Source organism: Carcharhinus amblyrhynchos, chromosome 3 (genome assembly GCF_965287045.1).
Source record: "Carcharhinus amblyrhynchos chromosome 3, sCarAmb.v2.hapA, whole genome shotgun sequence".
Taxonomy (NCBI): domain Eukaryota; kingdom Metazoa; phylum Chordata; class Chondrichthyes; order Carcharhiniformes; family Carcharhinidae; genus Carcharhinus; species Carcharhinus amblyrhynchos.
The window spans coordinates 140928693-140949342 of NC_137326.1; the positions used below are offsets into that span (position 1 = coordinate 140928693).

The 20650-nt window shown below is 48.2% G+C and overlaps 1 protein-coding gene across 1 annotated transcript in view; it reads left to right on the forward strand.

The window, feature by feature from the left end:
• Positions 1-2306: 2306 nt before the first annotated feature.
• Positions 2307-20650, forward strand: part of lrrc31 (leucine rich repeat containing 31) — a 113148-nt gene continuing 94804 nt past the window's right edge. Inside the window, exon 1 of the mRNA XM_080186153.1 lies at positions 2307-2353. The gene's annotated coding sequence lies outside the window, so the exon portion shown is untranslated. The remainder of the gene's footprint in view (positions 2354-20650) is intronic.

A 20650-nucleotide genomic window follows, 5' to 3' on the forward strand; every position in this document is an offset into this window, starting at 1 on the left:
GTGTCTGGGCTGTCAGACTGGGACAGAGCTGGGGGTGTCTGGGCTGTCAGACTGGGACAGAGCTGGGAGTGTCTGGACTGTCAGACTGGGACAGAGCTGGGAGTGTCTGGACTGTCAGACTGGGACAGAGCTGGGAGTGTCTGGACTGTCAGACTGGGACAGAGCTGGGAGTGTCTGGGCTGTCAGACTGGGACAGAGCTGGGGGTGTCTGGGCTGTCAGACTGGGACAGAGCTGGGGGTGTCTGGGCTGTCAGACTGGGACAGAGCTGGGAGTGTCTGGACTGTCAGACTGGGACAGAGCTGGGGGTGTCTGGGCTGTCAGACTGGGACAGAGCTGGGAGTGTCTCGACTGTCAGACTGGGACAGAGCTGGGAGTGTCTCGACTGTCAGACTGGGACAGAGCTGGGAGTGTCTGGACTGTCAGACTGGGACAGAGCTGGGGGTGTCTGGACTGTCAGACTGGGACAGAGCTGGGAGTGTCTGGACTGTCAGACTGGGACAGAGCTGGGGGTGTCTGGGCTGTCAGACTGGGACAGAGCTGGGAGTGTCTGGGCTGTCAGACTGGGACAGAGCTGGGAGTGTCTGGGCTGTCAGACTGGGACAGAGCTGGGAGTGTCTGGGCTGTCAGACTGGGACAGAGCTGGGAGTGTCTGGGCTGTCAGACTGGGACAGAGCTGGGGGTGTCTGGGCTGTCAGACTGGGACAGAGCTGGGAGTGTCTGAACTGTCAGACTGGGACAGAGCTGGGGGTGTCTGGGCTGTCAGACTGGGACAGAGCTGGGAGTGTCTGGGCTGTCAGACTGGGACAGAGCTGGGAGTGTCTGAACTGTCAGACTGGGACAGAGCTGGGGGTGTCTGGGCTGTCAGACTGGGACAGAGCTGGGAGTGTCTGGGCTGTCAGACTGGGACAGAGCTGGGAGTGTCTGAGCTGTCAGACTGGGCCAGAGCTGGGGGTGTCTGGGCTGTCAGACTGGGACAGAGCTGGGGGTGTCTGGACTGTCAGACTGGGACAGAGCTGGGGGTGTCTGGACTGTCAGACTGGGACAGAGCTGGGAGTGTCTGAGCTGTCAGACTGGGACAGAGCTGGGGGTGTCTGGGCTGTCAGACTGGGACAGAGCTGGGGGTGTCTGGACTGTCAGACTGGGTAAAAAGTCTGTCAACACCAGGTTTTAGTCCAACCGAATTATTTGATCAAATAAATCGGTTGGACTCTAACCTGGTGTCAGACTTTTTACTGTGTTTACCCCAGTCCAACACCGGCATCTCCACATCCTGTCAGACTGGGACAGAGACAGGGGGTGTCTGGGCCGTCAGTCTGGGACAGAGACAGGGGGTGTCTGGGCCGTCAGTCTGGGACAGAGACAGGGGGTGTCTGGGCCGTCAGTCTGGGACAGAGACAGGGGGTGTCTGGGCCGTCAGTCTGGGACAGAGACAGGGGGTGTCTGGGCCGTCAGTCTGGGACAGAGCTGGGAGTGTCTGGACTGTCAGACTGGGACAGAGACAGGGGGTGTCTGGGCCGTCAGACTGGGACAGAGAGTGTCTGGGCCGTCAGACTGGGACAGAGACAGGGGGTGTCTGGGCCGTCAGTCTGGGACAGAGACAGGGGGTGTCTGGGTTGTTGGGTGGGGTTTTATTGATTGTTCCGGGGGGGGAGGCGGGATTTTCCTCTCTCTCCGGAGCGGGATTTCCGCTGCTCACTCATTCCGGAAACTTCCAGCAGCGAGTCCGAGAATCCGGCCCCGGAACCCGGAACCCAGTCTCCCCGTCCCGGGACTCCGGCCCCTCTCCCCGGGACTCCGGCCCCTCTCCCTGTCCCGGGACTCCGGCCCCTCTCCCTGTCCCGGGACTCCGGCCTCTCCCCCCGGGACTCCGGCCCCTCTCCCCGTCCCGGGACTCCGGCCCCTCTCCCCGTCCCCCCGGGACTCCGGCCCCTCTCCCCGTCCCCCCGGAACTCCGGCCCCTCTCCCCGTCCCGGGACTCCGGCCCCTCTCCCCGTCCCCCCGGGACTCCGGCCCCTCTCCCCGTCCCCCCGGGACTCCGGCCCCTCTCCCCGTCCCGGGACTCCGGCCCCTCTCCCCGTCCCCCCGGGACTCCGGCCCCTCTCCCTGTCCCGGGACTCCGGCCCCTCCCCCTCTCCCTGTCCCGGGACTCCGGCCCCTCTCCCTGTCCCGGGACTCCGGCCCCTCTCCCTGTCCCGGGACTCCGGCCCCTCTCCCTGTCCCGGGACTCCGGCCCCTCTCCCTCTCCCCCCGGGACTCCGGCCCCTCTCCCCGGGACTCCGGCCCCTCTCCCTCTCCCTGTCCCGGGACTCCGGCCTCTCCGCCCGGCTCCGGTTCCGGCTCCTCTCCGGGAAGGTCAGTAACTCCGAGTTTTTCTCTAAATTCTCTGCTTTTCTCCTGAAGTTTTCTCCAATCCCGGGAAACCACAGCAAAGTTTTAGTGAGAAATTTAAACCGGAATTTTTGGGATTTGTTCATTTTTAAAATGATTAATTTTTATTAAAGTTACAAAAGGAAAATCTTTATCCAGTTCCTTGCTTCAAAACCCAAATTCCATTGAATCCAATTCTCCAGTCCCATAAGAACATAAGAAATAGGAGCAGGAGTAGGCCATCTGGCCCTTCGAGCCTGCCCCGCCATTCAATAAGATCATGGCTGATCTGAAGTGGATCAGTTCCACTTTCCCGCTTTCTCCCCATAACCCTTAATTCCCCTGTCTATCAGAAACCTATCTACCCGTGACTTAAAAATATTTAGCGAGGCAGCCTCCACCACTTCAACGGGCAGAGAATTCCAGAGATTCACCACCCTTTGAGTGAAGAAGTTCCTCCTCAACTCTGTTCTAAACTGCCCCCCCCCCCCCTTTGAGGCTGTGCCCTCTAGTCCTGCTATCCTTTCTGAGCGGGAAGAATATCTCTACCTCTACCCTATCCATCTCTTTCATTATCTTACACGTCTCTATAAGATCCCCCCTCATCCTTCTAAACTCCAACGAGTACAAACCCAGTCTATTTAGTCTCTCTTCATAGTCCAACCCCCTCATCTCCAGTAGCAGCCTAGTGAACCTCCTCTGCACTCCCTCCAAGGCCAAAATATCCTTCCGCAAGTGCGGCGACCAAAACTGCACACAGTACTCCAGCTGTGGCCTCACCAGTGCCCTGTACAGTTGCAGCAAGACCTCCCTGCTTTTATATTCTATCCCCCTCGCTATAAAGGCCAGCATCCCATTCACCTTCTTGATCACCTGCTGCACCTGCAGACTGGGTTTTTGCGATTCGTGCACAAGGACCCCCAGATCCCTCTGCACCGTAGCATGCTGCAGCTTTTTGCCTTTTAAATAATAATCCCTCCTACTATTATTTCTGCCAAAGTGGATAACCAAGCTGCTGGGTTTGCTATTTCCAGTCCCTCCACATCCTCAGCTCCTTCTAGACCTGCTGGGATTTTCCAGTCTTTCCTCTTTGGGTTTCAGGTTTCAGCATTCCAGAAATTTGCTTTCCCCTCACCACTCTGACTGGAAAATATATCCCATTGGATGGGACAATGATTAGCGCTGCTGTCTCACAGGGACCTGTGTTCGATTCCCGGCTCGAGTCACTGTCTGTGCGGAGTCTGCACGTTCTCCCCGTGTCTGCATGGGTTTCCTCCCACAATCCAAAGATGTGCTGGTTACTAAATTTTCCCTTAGTGTCAGAGGAATTAGTAGGGTAAATATGTGCGGTTAAGGGAACAGTACCTGGGTGGGATTGTTGTCAATGTACATTTGATGGGCTGAATGGCCTCCATGATTCCTGCACTGTGGCTGAGTCAAAATCTGAATAAGTGAATAACAGTTTGATTTTTGGTGAAATGCCGCCATTTACCTTGTTACTGAGGATGAAATTAAATTGAGACAATTCTGTGCCTGTTTCGAGGAACTGGAAGATTCCACTTTTGATTTGCTGACAATGTTGGACCTTGAGTATCATCTGAATAATTTGGGCCAGAATTTACATTTACACCTGCCCTGGGGTAAATTAAATTAAATTTCTGTATTTTTATACTGGGAGAAGGAATGTAGGAGAAGGGATAACCAGCCGTGGTTAACAAAGGGAATAAAGGAGAGTATTAAATTGAAAGCTGATGCGTTCAGAGTGGCTAAAAATAGTGGGCGATTAGAAGATTGGGGAAGATTTAAAAATCAATAAAGAATGACTAAGAAGGTGATAAAGAAAGGAAAGATAGACTATGAAGCTAAACTAGCACTAAATATAAAAAATGACAGTAAAAGTTTTTATAAATATATAAAGAAGAGGAGACTGGCTAGAGTAAATGTTGGACCCTTGGAGGATGTGGTGGGAGATGAAGAAATGGCTGAGGCTTTAAATAAGTTTTTTGCCTCGGTCTTCATGGAGGAGGACACAAATAGTTTGTTGGGTATTAAAGATAGAAGGATGGTAGGAGTTAAGGGCCTGAATGCGATTACTGTCATGAGCGAGGTAGTGCTTGATAGACTAATGGGACTGAAGGTGGACAAGTCCCCGGGACCGGATGGAATGCATCCCAGGGTTCTGAAGGAAATGGCAGAGGTGATAGTGGATGCCTCAGTAATTATTTGTCAAAATTCGCTGGACTCCGGGAAAGTGCCGGAAGATTGGAAAACGGCTAATGTTACGCTGCTGTTTAAAAAAGGTAGCAGACAAAAGGCAGGGAATTATAGGCCGGTTAGTTTAACATCTGCATTTGGAAAAATGCTAGAATCCGTCATCAAAGAAGAAATAGCAAGACACCTAGAAAAGAATGGTTTGATCGAGCAGACGCAGCACGGATTCGTTAAGGGGAAGTCGTGTTTAACAAATTTGTTGGATTTCTATGAGGATGTGACTAGTGCGGTAGACAGAGGGGAACCGGTGGATGTGGTGTTTTTAGATTTCCAAAAGGCGTTTGATAAGGTGCCTCATAAAAGGTTGCTACAGAAGGTTAGGGGGCATGGAGTTGGGGGTAAGGTGTTAGCGTGGACAGAGGATTGGCTGTCTAATAGGAAGCAGAGAGTTGGTATCAATGGGTACTATTCTGGTTGGCAGTTGGTGACGAGTGGAGTGCCGCAGGGATCGGTGCTGGGGCCTCAGCTATTTACCATTTATATAGACGATCTGGAGGAGGGGGCTGAGTGTAAAGTAACAAAATTTGCTGATGACACAAAGATGAGTGGAAAAGCAAATTGTGCGGAGGGTGTGGAAAGTCTGCAGAGGGATCTGGATAGGCAAAGCAAGTGGGTGAGGACCTGGCAGATGGCATATAATGTTAACAAGTGTGAGGTTATCCACTTTGGCAGAAATAATAGTAGGAGGGATTATTATTTAAAAGGCAAAAAGCTGCAGCATGCTACGGTGCAGAGGGACCTGGGGGTCCTTCTGCATGAATCACAAAAACCCAGTCTGCAGGTGCAGCAGGTGATCAGGAAGGCGAATGGAATGTTGGCCTTTATAGCGAGGGGGATAGAATATAAAAGTGGGGAGGTCTTGCTGCAACTGTACAGGGCACTGGTGAGGCTGCAGCTGGAGTACTGTGTGCAGTTTTGGTCGCCGCACTTGCGGAAGGATATATTGGCCTTGGAGGGAGTGCAGAGGAGGTTCACTCGGCTGATACCGGAGATGAGGGGGTTGGACTATGAAGGGAGACTAAATAGACTGGGTCTGTACTCGTTGGAGTTTAGAAGGATAAGGCGGGATCTTATAGAAACGTATAAGATAATGAAGGGGATGGATAGGGTAGAGGTAGAGAGATTCTTTCCACTTAGAAAGGATAGCAGAACTAGAGGGCACAGCCTCAAGATAAGGCGGGGGACAGTTTAGATCGGAGTTGAGGAGGAACTTCTTCACTCAAAGGGTGGTGAATCTCTGGAATTCTCTGCCCGTTGAAGTGGTGGAGGCTGCCTCGCTAAATATATTTAAGTCACGGGTAGTTAGGTTTCTGATAGACAGGAGAATTAAGGGTTATGGGGAGAAAGCGGGAAAGTGGAACTGATCCACTTCAGATCAGCCATGATCTCATTGAATGGCGGGGCAGGCTCGAAGGGCTGGATGGCCTACTCCTGCTCCTATTTCTTATGTTCTTATGAGTTGCTGTGAATGTGTGTCAGTGTGTCCTCGACAAAAAATCTGTGACTATTTAAATGTTGCATTCTGAACTGGAAGAGTCTCAAATAGTGAATTTAATATAAACCAGCTGCAGAAAATGAAATACTGGGGCAAAGAAAGATTGGATTGTGAGAGGGGAAAACGGAGAGCAAGAAAAAAATAAAACAAGCTAGTAATCTTGTGTTTGCTCCCAGTGCCACGTGCCAGCGAAATCAGAATAGTAAAACAGATCAGATGAATGAAAATGCAGCAAGTTTTAATAAATTTAAATTGAAATTGATGGGATTTGGTCGTAAAGAGGAAGTATTTGTCTTAATGATTTCAGATTGATTAATAATTAATCCCATATTTAAAGTAATACATCCAAGTCTGCAGAGATGGTGTAGATGGGAGGGTTTGGATTCCTGAGACACTGGGTCTGATTCTGGGGCAAATGGGACCTGTACAAACTGGATAGGTTACACCCCAGCAGGACTGGAACTAGTATTCACACAGATGTATGCTACTGGGGAGGGTTTAAACTAGAGCGACAGGGAGATGAGAACCTGAACAGGCCCAATCTCTCTCCATATATCAGTGCTGCCATTCCAGAATCAGTCTGATGAACCTTCGCTGGAATCCCTTAATAGCAAGAATGTGCTTTCTCAGACAAGGAGAACAAAACTGCACACTGTACTCAAAGTGTGGCCTCACCAAGGCCCTGTGTAACTGCAGCAAGATATCCTTACTACTATTCTCAAATCCTTTTGCTGTGAAGGCCAGCATGCCATTAGCTTTCCTCACTGCCTGCAGTACCTGCATATCAACCTTCAGCAAATGTTCCACCATGACACCTGGATCACATTGCACTTCCCCTTTTCCTAAACAGCCACCATTCCGATAATCTTTCTTCCTGTTTTTGCCACCAAAGTGGGTAAACTCACTTTTATCCATATTATTTTGCATTTGCCAAGTATTTGCCCACTCTGCCAGCCTGTCCAAGTCACCCTGCAGCCTCCCCACAGCACACGTTGCCACCCAGCTTAGTGTCATCTGCAAACTTGGGGATATTGGATTCAATTCCTTCATCCAAATCATTAATGTATATTGTGAACAGCTGGGGTCCCAGCACTGAACCCTGTGGTAGCCCATTAGTCACTGTCTGCCATTCTGAAAAGGACCTGTTTATTCCCACTCTCTGCTTCCTATCTGCCAACCAGTTCTTTATCCACATCAATACATTACCCCCAATACCATGAGCTTTTATTTTGCTCACTAATTTTTTGTCTGAGGCCTTGTCAAAAGCCTTTTGAAAATCCAGATATACAACATCCACTGGTTCACCCTTGTCCACTCTAGTGGTCACAGAAATTCCATAACGTTTGTCAAGCGCAATTTCCCAAATGCGACAGTGCTTTAACGAGACGAATTGAAAGGCGCTGCCTAAATAAACAGAGAAGGTTAATGAATTAATGGGACAAATTGCTGTAAATGGGTACAGTGTGATTGTGATTTAAAGGAGAGAAGTGTTGTTGCAATTGTATAGAGTGTTGGTGAGATCACATCTGAAGTATTGTATCCAGTTTTGTCTCCTTATTTGAGGAAAGATGTGGTGGGATTGGAGGCAGTTCAGAGGAGGTTCACCAGATTGATTCTGGGGATGAAAGGGTTGATGTATGAGGAGCAATTAAACAGTCTGGACTTGTCCTCGCTGAAGGAAGGATGAGAGGGAATCTGATCGAGGGACATAAAATGATAAAAACTTTCCTCTTATGGGGCAATCTAGAATAAGAGGTCACAGGGTTAGGTTGAGAGGTGGAGGGTGGTGAATTTGTGGAGCTCGCTGCCCCATAGATTTGAGACAATGGAGAGATTTGCCACGATCTGATTGAAAAGTGGAACAGGCTCGTATATATGCCTCACCACCCTCTTCCATCTGGTCGTACCCCCTTGATGGTGCCAGAGTGCCCAGTGGGCACTAAAAGTGCCAAGTACCCCCCCCACCCCTACTTTGTCCCTGTTCTCCCCAGGGGACTTTGATGCCTTCTGGTTCTGCTGGTGAGGCCATCACGTCCCATTGCCAGGGACCCACTGTGATTCTCACTGAGTGAACCTTCCCAGATGATTCCGTCTCAGGGTCACTAATGACAAAATTGGTGATGGAATGTATTCCAGGGGACTAAAAGAGATGGCGGGGGAAATAGCAATTTACCAAAATTCGCTGGACTCTGGGGTGGTTCCCACAGATTGGAAAACAGCAAATGTGACGCCACTGTTTAAAAAAGGAGGTAGACAAAAGTCAGGTAACTACAGGCCGATTAGCTTAACTTCTGTAGTAGGGAAAATGTTTGAATCTATCATCAAGGAAGAAATAGCGAGACATCTGGATGTAAATTGTCCCATTGGTAAGATGCAGCATGGGTTCATGAAGGGCAGGTCATGTTTGAGTAATTTGGTGGAATTCTTTGAGAATGTTACATGTGCAGTGGACAAAGAACAACCCAGCACGGGAAACAGGCCCTTCGGCCCAACGAGCCCGCCCCGCCCCTTCGCCAAAGCATCTTCCTCCACCTACCCTGCCCTGTGTGTATGTGAATGGAACCCCTAATGTAGCCAGATTCAGGGGAGAATAGTGTCAATTTGTTACACCAATCAGCCTGAGAGCACATCTTTGGGGTGTGGGAGGAAACCGGAGCGCCCGGAGGAAACCCACGCAACCACAGGGAGAATGCACAAACTCCCACAGACACAGGCCCAAATCCATGTATCAGCACAGCTGGCAGTGCTAGTCACTGAGCTGTTGCGGCGCCCGTCTACCGGTCCAGGATTAAGCACACACACCGACACGAAGTACTAGGCCACTCCCGGAACCTCCAAGAGCAGCCCATGCACGACCCACCGTGTGCATGCCCCTCGTTTGACAACAAGGTGGACCAACACCTGTGGATTAAAAGAGACAAAACATTAACGTGTAAAACTACATTTCCGGTGTCGTCCCGAGGCTCTGACCCTTTTTAATACCGTCTACTATAACCCTCCATCCCTGTTTCGCTCATGTGTCTATCTAAGTAAACCTTAAACAAGTCCAGCGTGCCTGCCTCCACCACCTTACTTGGTAGCGCATTCCATACCCCCACGACCCTCTGTGTGAAAAACCTTCCTCTAGTATCCAAATTATACTTAGATCGTGACCCCTTGTAATTGTCCCCAATCTAGGGAAAAGCCTACCACTGTTGACTCTATCTATTTCCTTCATTATTTTATACACCTCTATCAGATCCTCCCTTAATCTCTGTCTTTCTACATAAGAACATAAGAAATAGGAGCAGGAGTAGGCCATCTAGCCCCTCGAGCCTGCCCCGCCATTCAATAAGATCATGGCTGATCTGTCGTGGCTCAGATCCACATTCCCGCTTTCTCCCCATAACCCTTAATCCCCTTGTCTATCAAAAACCTATCAACCCACGTCTTAAAAATATTAAGCGAGGCAGCCTCCACCACTTCAACGGGCAGAGAATTCCAGAGATTCGCCATGCTTTGAGTGAAGAAGTTCCTCCTCAACTCCGTTCTAAACCGCCCCCCCCCCCTTTATCCTGAGACTGTGCCCTCTAGTCCTACTGTCCTTTCTGAGCGGGAAGAGCCTCTCCACCTCTATCCTATCCATTGCATTCAACATCTTATATGTGTCAATGAGATCTCCCCTCATTCTTCTAAACTCTAACGAGTACAAGCCTTGTAATTGGCTTCTAAGAAGAAGAGCCCCAGTTTCTCCAACCTGTGGATGTGGGGTATCTGGATTTCCAGAAGGCATTTGATAAGGTGCCGCTCCAAAGACTGTTACATAAGAAAAATGTGCACAGTGTTATGGGTAATGTATTAGCATGGATTGAGGATTGGTTAACAGAAAGAACATAAGAACATAAGAAATAGGAGCAGGAGTAGGCCATCTAGCCCTTTGAGCCTGCCCCGCCATTCAACAAGATCATGGCTGATCTGTTGTGGCTCAGTTCCACTTTCCCGCCCTCTCCCCATAACCCTTAATCCCCTCTCTTATCAAAAACCCATCAACCCGCTTCTTAAAAATATTTAGCGAGGCAGCCTCCACCACTTCAACGGGCAGAGAATTCCAGAGATTCACCACCCTTTGAGTGAAGAAGTTCCTCCTCAACTCCGTTCTAAACCGCCTCCCCTTTATCTTGAGGCTGTGCCCCCTAGTCCTACTGTCTTTTTTGAGCGGGAAGAGTCTCTCCACCTCTATCCTATCCATCCCATTCATCATCTTATACGTCTCAATGAGATCTCCCCTCATTCTTCTAAACTCTAGCGAGTACAAGCCTAGTTTATTCAGCCTCTCCTCATAGCTCAACCCCCTCAACTCCGGTATCAGCCTAGTAAACCTCCTCTGCACTCCCTCCAGGGCCAAAATATCCTTGCGCAGGTGCGGCGCCCAAAACTGCACACAGTACTCCAGCTGCGGCCTCACCAATGCCCTATACAGCTGCAGCAAGACCTCCCTACTTTTATATTCAATCCCCCTCGCTATGAAGGCCAGCATCCCATTCGCCTTCCTGACCACCTGCTGCACCTGCAGGCTGGGTTTTTGCGACTCATGCACAAGGACCCCGAGGTCCCTCTGCACCGTCGCCTGCTGCAGTTTTTCGCCACGTAAGTAATAGTCCTTCCTACCATTCTTCCTACCAAAGTGGACCACCTCACACTTGCCAACATTAAATTCCATTTGCCATTTCCTGGCCCATTCGCCCAGCCTATCTAGATCCTTCTGCAGACTCTCCACACCCTCCGCACAATTTGCCTTTCCCCCAATTTTGGTGTCATCAGCAAATTTCGACACCCTACACTCGGTTCCCTCCTCCAGATCATCTATATAAATGGTAAATAGCTGAGGCCCCAGCACCGACCCCTGGGGCACCCCACTAGTCACCAACCGCCAATCCGAATAGCACCCATTGACCCCCACTCTCTGCCTCCTATTTGACAACCAATCCTCTATCCACGCTCACACCCTACCCCCAACTCCATGTCCCCTGACCTTCTGCAATAACCTCTTGTGAGGTACCTTGTCAAACGCCTTCTGAAAATCAAGAAAGACCACATCCACCGGCTCTCCTCTATCCACTGCCCTAGACACATCCTCATAGAACTCCAGTAAATTTGTCAGACACGACTTAATGGGTATTTTTCTGGTTGGCGATCAGTGACTAGTGGCGTGCCTCAGGGATCAGTGTTGGGACTGCAATTGTTTACGATTTACATAGATGATTTGGAGTTGGGGACCAAGTGTAATGTGTCAAAATTCACAGATGACACTAAGATGGGTGGCAGAGGCTGCTGAAAGTCTGCAGAGGGATATAGATAGTCTAAGTGAGTGGGCGAGGATCTGGCAGATGGAGTACAATGTTGGTAAATGTGAGGTCATCCATTTTGGTAGGAATAACAGCAAAATGGATCATTTTTTAAATGGTAAAAAATTGCAGCATGCTGCTGTGCAGAGGGACCTGGGTGTCCTTGTGCAGGAATCTCAAGGAGTTGGTTTGCAGTTGCAGCAGGTAATTAAGAAAGCAAATGGAATTTTGTCCTTCATTGTCAGAGGGATGGAGTTTAAAAACAGTGAGGTTATGTTACAGCTGTATAAGGTGCTGGTGAGGCCACACCTGGAGTACTGTGTACAGTTTTGGTCTCCTTACTTGAGAAAGGATATACTGGCACTGGAGGGGGTGCAGAGGAGATTCACTAGGTTGATTCCGGAGTTGAGAGGGTTGGATTATGAGGAGAGACTGAGTAGACTGGGGCTATACTCATTGGAATTCAGAAGAATGAGGGGAGATCTTATAGAAACATATAAGATTATGAAGGGAATAGATAAGATAGAAGCAGGGAAGTTGTTTCCACTGGTGGGTGAAACTAGAACTAGGGGGCATGGCCTCAAAATAAGGGGAAGCAGATTTAGGACTGAGTTGAGGAGGAACTTCTTCACACAAAGGGTTGGGAATCTGTGGAATTCCCTGCCCAGTTGAGGCTCCCTCACTGAATGTTTTTAAGGCAAGGATAGATAAATTTTTGAACAGTAAAGGAATTCAGGGTTCTGGTGAGCGGGTGGGTAAGTGGAGCTGAGTCCATGATAAGATCAGCCATGATCTTATTGAATGGTGGAGCAGGCTCGAGGGGACAGATGGTCGACTCCTACTCCCGGTTCTTATGTTCTTATAAAATTAGAATTTAAATGGATTTAAATAACTCCTTTAGCCTTGCATCAGAAATGGGTTGAATATTCTCGAGATCCAAAGATGTGCGAGTTAGGCTGATTGGCCATGCTAAATTGACCCCAGTGTCAAGGGTTTTAGCAGGGTAGATGAGGGTTGTGGGAGTAGGGCCTGGTTGGAATTGCAGTCGGTGCAGACTCGATGGGCCTAATGGCCGCCTCCTGTACTGTGGTGATTCTATGATTATATAATTTAGTGCCGGTAAAATTGCTGAGGTGAGAAATCGGGTGCGAGCCAGATTTCTCGGCTCTCTCGCGATCGTAACAGCTTACCTCGTCTATCAGCGTTTGAGGCGCGATGGTAAAATTGCCCCTGATGTTCCGAAAGGTGTTCAGGGATAGGCAGAGAATGCAGGTATGGAGACAGCCAATCAGCCATGAGCATATTGAATGGTATAGCAGGCTCAAAGGGCAGAGTGGTCTCCTGGCACTGCCAGCTGCTTTTATTTCCAAATAGTAATTAAGAGGTGCCAGAAGAGAATTCCAGAGTTGTAATAGTTAATGGTATCTGAGGGGAATTGGTCATAATTAAGATCCGACATGCTATTGAGAGGAATTGAAATGGGAAATCTCTCAAGAGTTTAGTACATAAGACATAGAAGCAGAATTAGGCCATTCGGCCCATCGAGCCTGCTCTGCCATTCAATCATGGCTGATATAATAGCCACGGTTCAGTGCAGGAATTTGATTGGAAGGAAGGCAGGAAAATGTTGTCACGCCATTCAGAGGAATAACAAATCTGGGACAATGAATTCCAGATTTCTGTATTTACCTGTGCTTTTCAGCGATGCAGTGGAAATCCAAGGTTCCTTGTCAGAAAGGATCATCTCTGTCTCCTGTTACTCGGCCAATTTCTTATCCAAAGAACAAAGAAAATTACAGCACAGGAACAGGCCCTTCGGCCCTCCATACTGCCCGACTGAACTAAAACCCCCTACCCTTCCAGGAACAATATCCCTCCATTCCCATCCTAAAAAAAAGTGCTGACTTTCCCATTATTCCATCACTGGAATTTTGTTCACCAGTCTGTTGTGTGGAATGTATCAAACTCCTTTTGAAAATCCATATAAACCACATCAACAGCATTGTCCTTATCAACCTTCTCTATTCCCTCCTCACAAACCTACAATTAAACATGATTTTTCCTTCATGAATCCATGCTGACTTTCCTTAATTATCTTGAACTTGTGTAATTGCTATTGATTCTGTCCCAAACTCTAGTTTCCAGAAGTTTCCGTACCATTTACTATGTAAATTTAAAGCATATGGCATTGCAGGTAATGTCTTGAGATGGATAGAAATTTCTGGAGTGTCTACGGGATGGTTTTCTAGAGCAATAAATGGAGGAACCAACAAGGAAGCTACCATCTTGGACTGGGTGTTCTATAATGAGAAACGGTTCGTTGGCAGTCTAGAGAAAAGTATGATAGAATTCTTTATCAGTTTGCATTGTGATGTAGTTGATTCTGAGACCATGAACCTGAATCTCAAATTATTTATTTATTTGATTTATTATTGTCACATGTATTGGTACACAATGAAAAATGTTTTTTGCATGCTATACAGACATGTCATACCGTTCATAGAGAAGGAGAGGAGAGTGTGCAGAATGTAGTGTTACAGTCGTAACTAGGGTGTAGACAAAGATCAACTTAATGCAAGATAAGTCCATTCAAAAGTCTGATGGCAGCAGGGAAGAAGCTGTTCTTGAGTCGGTTGGTACGTGACCTGAGACTTTTATATCCTTTCCTGACGGAAGGTGGTGGAAGAGAGAATGTTCGGGGTGCGTGGAGTCCTTAATTATGCTGGCTGCTTTGCCAGGGTAGCAGGAAGTGTAGACAGAGTCAGTGGATGGGAGGCTGGTTTGCGTGATGGACTGGGCGACATTCACAACCTCTTGGACTGTGGGAGGAAACCGGAGCACCTGAAGGAAACCCACGCAGATAGAAGGAGAATGTGCAAACTCCACACAGACAGTGACCCAGGCTGGGAATCGAACCCAGGACCCTGGAGCTGTGAAGTAGCAATGCTAATCACTGTGCTACCGTGCCGCCCGTGATTTATTATTGTCACATATTAACATAGTGAAAATATTCTTTCTTGCGTGCTATATAGACAAAACATACCATTCATAGAGAAGGAAATGAGAGAGTGCAGAATGTAGTGTTACAGTCAAAGCGAGGGTGTAGAGAAAGGTCCATTCAAAAGTCTGACAGCAGCAGGGAAGAAGCAGTTCTTGAGTCGGTCAGTACGTGACCTCAGACTTTTGTATCTTTTTCCTGATGGAAGAAGGTGGAAGAGAGAATGTCCGGGGTGCGTGGGGTCCTTAATTATGCCGGCTGCTTTTCCCCGAGGCAGTGGGAAGTGTAGACAGAGTCAATGGATGGGAGGTTGGTTTGTGTGATGGATTGGGTTACACTCAAAACCTTTTGCAGTTTCTTGCGGTCTTGGGCAGAGCAGGAGCCCAGACCAAGCTGTGATACAACCAGAAAGAATGCTTTCTATGGGGCATCTGTAAAAGTTGGTGAGTGTCGTAGCGGACATGTCAAATTTCCTTAGTTTTCTGAGAAAGTAGAGGCTTTGATGGGTTTTCCTAATGATAGTGTTGGTATGTGGTACTGAAGGTAACTATAATGGTGTGAGACATGAATTGGCCATGATGGACTGGGAAACATTACTGAAAGGAAAGACAATTGGAGGCATAGTTGTTAAATTCATAAATAGATAGGAAAGTAAATTGTGAAGAGGACCTAAAGAAGCTACGAAAGGATAATGGATCAGTCAAGTAAGTGGGAATCTGGCAAATAGAATAGAATATGTGAAATTGTTCATGTTGTAGGGAGAATAAAAAAAAAAGTGCAGAGGGATCTGGGTGTCATTGTGCATGAATTACAAAAGATTAGTGTACAGGTGCAGCAAGTAATTAGGACAGCAGATAGAATTATATTGTTTATTGTGAGGTGAAATGGTTACAAAGGTACAGAGGTTAAGCTTCAGTTGTACAGGCCATTGGTAAGATCACATCTGGAGCATTGTACAGTATTGTTCTCCTTATTTAAAGAAAGATGTAAAACCTGTTTGTCATTTTTATAAATGACCTGGATGGGGGTGTAGAAGGATGGATTAGTAAATTTGCTGACAACACCAAAGTCAGAGGAGTTGTAGACAGTGAGGATGGATGTTACAGTTTGCAGAGGGACATAGATAAACTGCAGAGCTGGGCCGAGAGGTGACAGATGGAGTTTAATACGGAAAAGTGTGAGGTGATTCACTTTGGTAAGAATAACAGGAGTACAGAATATAGGGCTAATGGAAGGACTCTTGGTAGTGTTGACGAGCAGAGAGATCTCGGGGTACGTGTGCATAGCTCCCTGAAAGTTGGCACCCAGGTTGATAAGGTTGTTAAGAAGGCGTACGGTGTGTTAGCTTTTATTGGTAGAGGGATTGAATTTCGGAGCTGTGAGGTCGTGTTACAACTGTACAAAACTCTGGTGTGGCCACACTTGGAGTATTGCGTACAGTTCTGGTCACCGCATTATAAGAAAGATGTGGAGGCATTGGAAAGGGTGTAGAGGAGGTTTACCAGGATGTTGCCTGGTATGGTGGGAAGGTCTTATGAGGAAAGGCTGAGGGACTTGAGGTTATTTTCATTGGAGAGAAGAAGGTTACGAGGTGACCTAATTGAGACATACAAGATGATCAAAGGATTGGATAGGATAGAACATAGAACATTACAGCGCAGAACAGGCCCTTCGGCCCACGATGTTGCGCCGACCAGTTAAAAAACAATGACTCTCTAACCTAAACCAATCCCTTTTCATCCATAAACCTATCCACAGATCTCTTAAACGCCCCCAAACTAGGCACATTTACAACTGCAGCAGGCAGGGCATTCCAATCCCTCACCACCCTCTGGGTAAAGAACCTACCCCTGACATCCGTCCTATAACTACCCCCCCTTAATTTAAAGCCATGCCCCCTCGTGCTAGCTTTCTCCATCCGAGGAAAAAGGCTATCACTGTCCACCCTATCTAAACCTCTAATCATCTTATATGTTTCAATAAGATCCCCTCTTAGCCGCCTTCTTTCTAGCGAAAACAACCCCAAATCCCTCAGTCTCTCCTCATTGGACCTCCCCTCCATACCAGGCAACATCCTGGTAAACCTCCTCTGCACCCTCTCCAAAGCCTCCACATCCTTCCTGTAATGCGGGGACCAGAACTGCACACAATACTCCAAGTGCGGCCACACCAGAGTTGTGTACCGTTGCAACATGACGCTGCGACTCCTAAATTCAGTCCCCCTACCAATAAACGCCAAGACACCGTATGCCTTCTTAACAACCTTATCTACTTGATTCCCAACTTTCAGGGATCTATGTACACATACACCTAGATCCTTCTGTTCATCCACACTATTCAGAGTCCTCCCGTTAGCCCTATACTCTACACATCTGTTATTCCTGCCAAAGTGAATTACCTCACACTTCTCCGCATTAAACTCCATCCACCACCTCTCGGCCCAGCTCTGCAACTTGTCCAAGTCTCCCTGAAAACTATGACACCCTTCCTCACTATCTACCGCACCTCCGACTTTGGTGTCATCAGCAAATTTACTAATCCACCCAACTATACCCTCATCCAGATCATTAATAAAAATTACAAACAGCAGTGGCCCCAAAACAGATTCCTGAGGCACACCACTCGTAACTGAACTCCATGACGAATACTTACCATCAACCACCACCCTCTGTCTCCTATCTGCTAGCCAATTCCTGACCCAATTTCCTAGATTACCCTCAATCCCATACATCTGCATTTTCTGCAGAAGCCGACCATGGTGAACCTTATCAAACGCCTTACTAAAATCCATATATACCACGTCAACTGCCTTTCCCCCATCCACGTCTTTGGTCGCTTTCTCAAAAAACTCAATAAGGTTAGTAAGGCACGACCTACCCGCTACAAAACCATGCTGACTATCTCCAATCAATTCATTACTCTCCAAATAACTATAAATCCTATCCCTAATATTTTTTTCTAAAACCTTGCCCACAACATAAGTAAGACTCACCGGTCTATAATTCCTGGCAAAGTCTCTGTTCCCCTTCTTAAACAATGGGACAACATTCGCCATCCTCCAATCTTCCGGTACTATACCAGAGACCAACGACGACCTGAAGATCAGAGCCAGAGGCTCTGCAATCACCTCTCTTGCCTCCCAGAGAATCCTAGGGTAAATCCCATCTGGACCAGGGGACTTATCTATTTTCAAACCCTCAAGAATATCCAGCACATCCCCCTTATCAACTGCAATACTGTCTAGTTTACACCCCTGCAACCCAGTGTTCTCCTCAGCTACATTCATGTCCGCCTGCGTGAACACCAAAGAGAAATATTGGTTCAATGCCTCTCCAATCTCTTCCGGTTCCACACACAACTTCCCTTTGCTGTCTGTAACTGGCCCTAATCAACCTTCTGTTCTTGACATACCTATAGAACGCCTTAGGATTCTCCTTAATCCTATCAGCCAAAGTCTTCTCATGTCCTCTTTTAGCCCTTCTTAACTCACTCTTCAACTCCCTCCTAGCCAATCTAAAGCTTTCTAGTGCACTACCTGAGCCCTCAAGTCTCATCCGAACGTAAGCCTCCTTTTTCTTTTTAACCAACGAATCAACTTTTTTAGTGCACCACGGTTCCCTAGCTCTACCAATTCCTCCTTGCCTGACAGGGACATACCTATCAAGGACTCGCAGTAGCTGCTCCTTGAAAAAACTCCACATCTCGGACGTTCCCAGTCCCTGTAGTCTCCTAGTCCAACCTATGCTTCCTAATTCTCTCCTAATAGCCTCATAATTACCCTTCCCCCAGCTAAAACTACTGACCTGAGGTTCAAGCCTATCCCTTTCCATCACTAAGGTGAACGTAACCGAATTGAACAAAGAACAAAGAACAAAGAACAACCCAGCACGGGAAACAGGCCCTTCGGCCCAACGAGCCCGCGCCGCCGCATCGCCCCACACCTATCCTACCCTGCATGTCTACGAATGGGACCCTACTCAGTCAGATTCAGGGAAGAAATAGTGTCAATTTGGTGGAAACCAATTAGCCTAAGAGCACATCTTTGGGGTGTGGGAGGAAACCGGAGCGCCCGGAGGAAACCCACGCAACCACAGGGAGAATGCGCAAACTCCCACAGACACAGGCCCAAATCCATGTATCTGCACAGCTAGCAGTGCTAGTCACTGAGCTGTTGTGGAGCCCGTCTATCGGTCCAGGATCAAGCACACACACCGACATGAAGTACTAGGCCACTCCTGGACTTCCAAGAGCAGCCCACGCACAACCCGCCGTGTGCATGCCCCTTGCTTGACACGAGGTGGACCTCCACCTGTGGAATAAAGACAAAACATATTAGTTATACAGCCTGCCCTTCCGGTGTCTCCCAAGGTTTACCCTATTTAATAGCCCCTACCATATCCCTCCATTCCCGTTTCACTCATATGCCTATCTAACTGCATCTTAAACGAGTCCAACGTGCCTGCCTCCACCACCCTACTCGGTAGCGCATTCCAGACCCCCACAACTCTCTGTGTAAAGAACCTTCCTCTTACCTCCAAATTATACCTCCCCCCCCTCACCCTTAATTGATGACCTCTTGTGTTCGTACCCAGTCTAGGGAGCAGTCTCTCACTATTAACTCTATCTATTCCCTTCAGTATCTTATATACCTAATTGTGGTCACTATCACCAAAATGCACACCAACTTCCAAGTCTAGCACCTGGTCTGGCTCATTTCCCAGCACCAAATCCAATATAGCCTCACCTCTAGTTGGCCTATCTACATACTGAGTCAAAAAACCTTCCTGCACGCTTTGCACAAAAACTGACCCCTCTAATGAGCTAGAGCTATAGCAATTCCAATCAATATTAGTAAAGTTAAAGTCTCCCATGACAATTACCCTATTACTTTCACTCCTATCCAGGATCGTCTCCGCAATCCTTTCCTCAACCTCTCTAGAACTTTTAGGAGGTCTATAAAAGACTCCCAACAGGGTGACCTCTCCTCTCCTATTTCTAATCTCCGCCCATACTACCTCAACAGACAAGTCCTCATCAAACTTCCTCTCTGACACTGTGATACAGTCCTTGACCAATAATGCTACCCCTCCCCCCCTTCTACCTCCTTCTCTACTCCGACTAAAACATTTCAACCCCGGAACCTGCAACAACCATTCCTGCCCCTGCTCTATCCATGTCTCTGAAATGGCCACAACATCAAAGTCCCAGGTACTGATCCACGCTGCAAGTTCACCCACTTTATTGCGAATACTGCTCGCATTAAAGTATACGCATTTCAAACCCTGCTCCGCCCCACCCCCATGATGCCGTGCATTGCAGTCCCCATCTATGCCCCCCTCACTTTCACCCCCTCTACTCAGGATCCCACCACCCCTTCTGAACCAGTTTAAACCTCCCTGCATAGCCTTTGCAAATTTACCCCCCAGGATATTGGTTCCCCTCTGATTCAGGTGTAGCCCATCCCTCTTATAGAGGTCCCACCTTCCCCAGAATGAGCCCCAATTGCTCAAGAACCTGAACCCCTCCCTGCACCATCCCCTCAGCCACGAGTTCAAACTTTCCCTCTCTCTGTTCTTCTCTAAACTATCCCGTGGCACAGGCAAGAGTCTGGAGATAACCACTCTTTCTGACTTGGCCTTTAGTTTCCACCCCAACTCCATAAACCTCTGCTTAATATCCCCTTCCCTTAACCTCCCTATGTCATGCGTCCCCACATGAACTATAACTTGGGGTTGATCTCCCTCTCCCCTAAGAGTCCTGAATACCCTCTCCGATACATCCCGGACCCCAGACCCTGGTAGGCAACACACCAGCCCTGAGTCCCTACCATTACCTCCGACTCTCCTATCCGTCCCCTTAACTGTGGAGTCCCCAATCACAAGTCCCAATCTTTTGCAACCCCTAACCACCTGAGCTTTCACACTAGGCTCACCCCCAGAGACCTGCTCCCTTTGGCTATCCCCAGTTGATTCCTCCTCAACTGTAGCCTCCAGGACCGAAAACCTATTTTGGAGGGGAACAGCCCCATGGGATTGTCCCCCCAATTGTCTCTTACCCCTCTTCCTGGCAGTGACCCAAGACTCATTTCTAGGAGTGACTATCTCCCTATAACTCCTCTCGATCTCCGCCTCCCGAATTATGCGGAGTTCCTCTAATTCCACCTCCAGCTCCTTTACACGCTCCTCCAGAAGCTG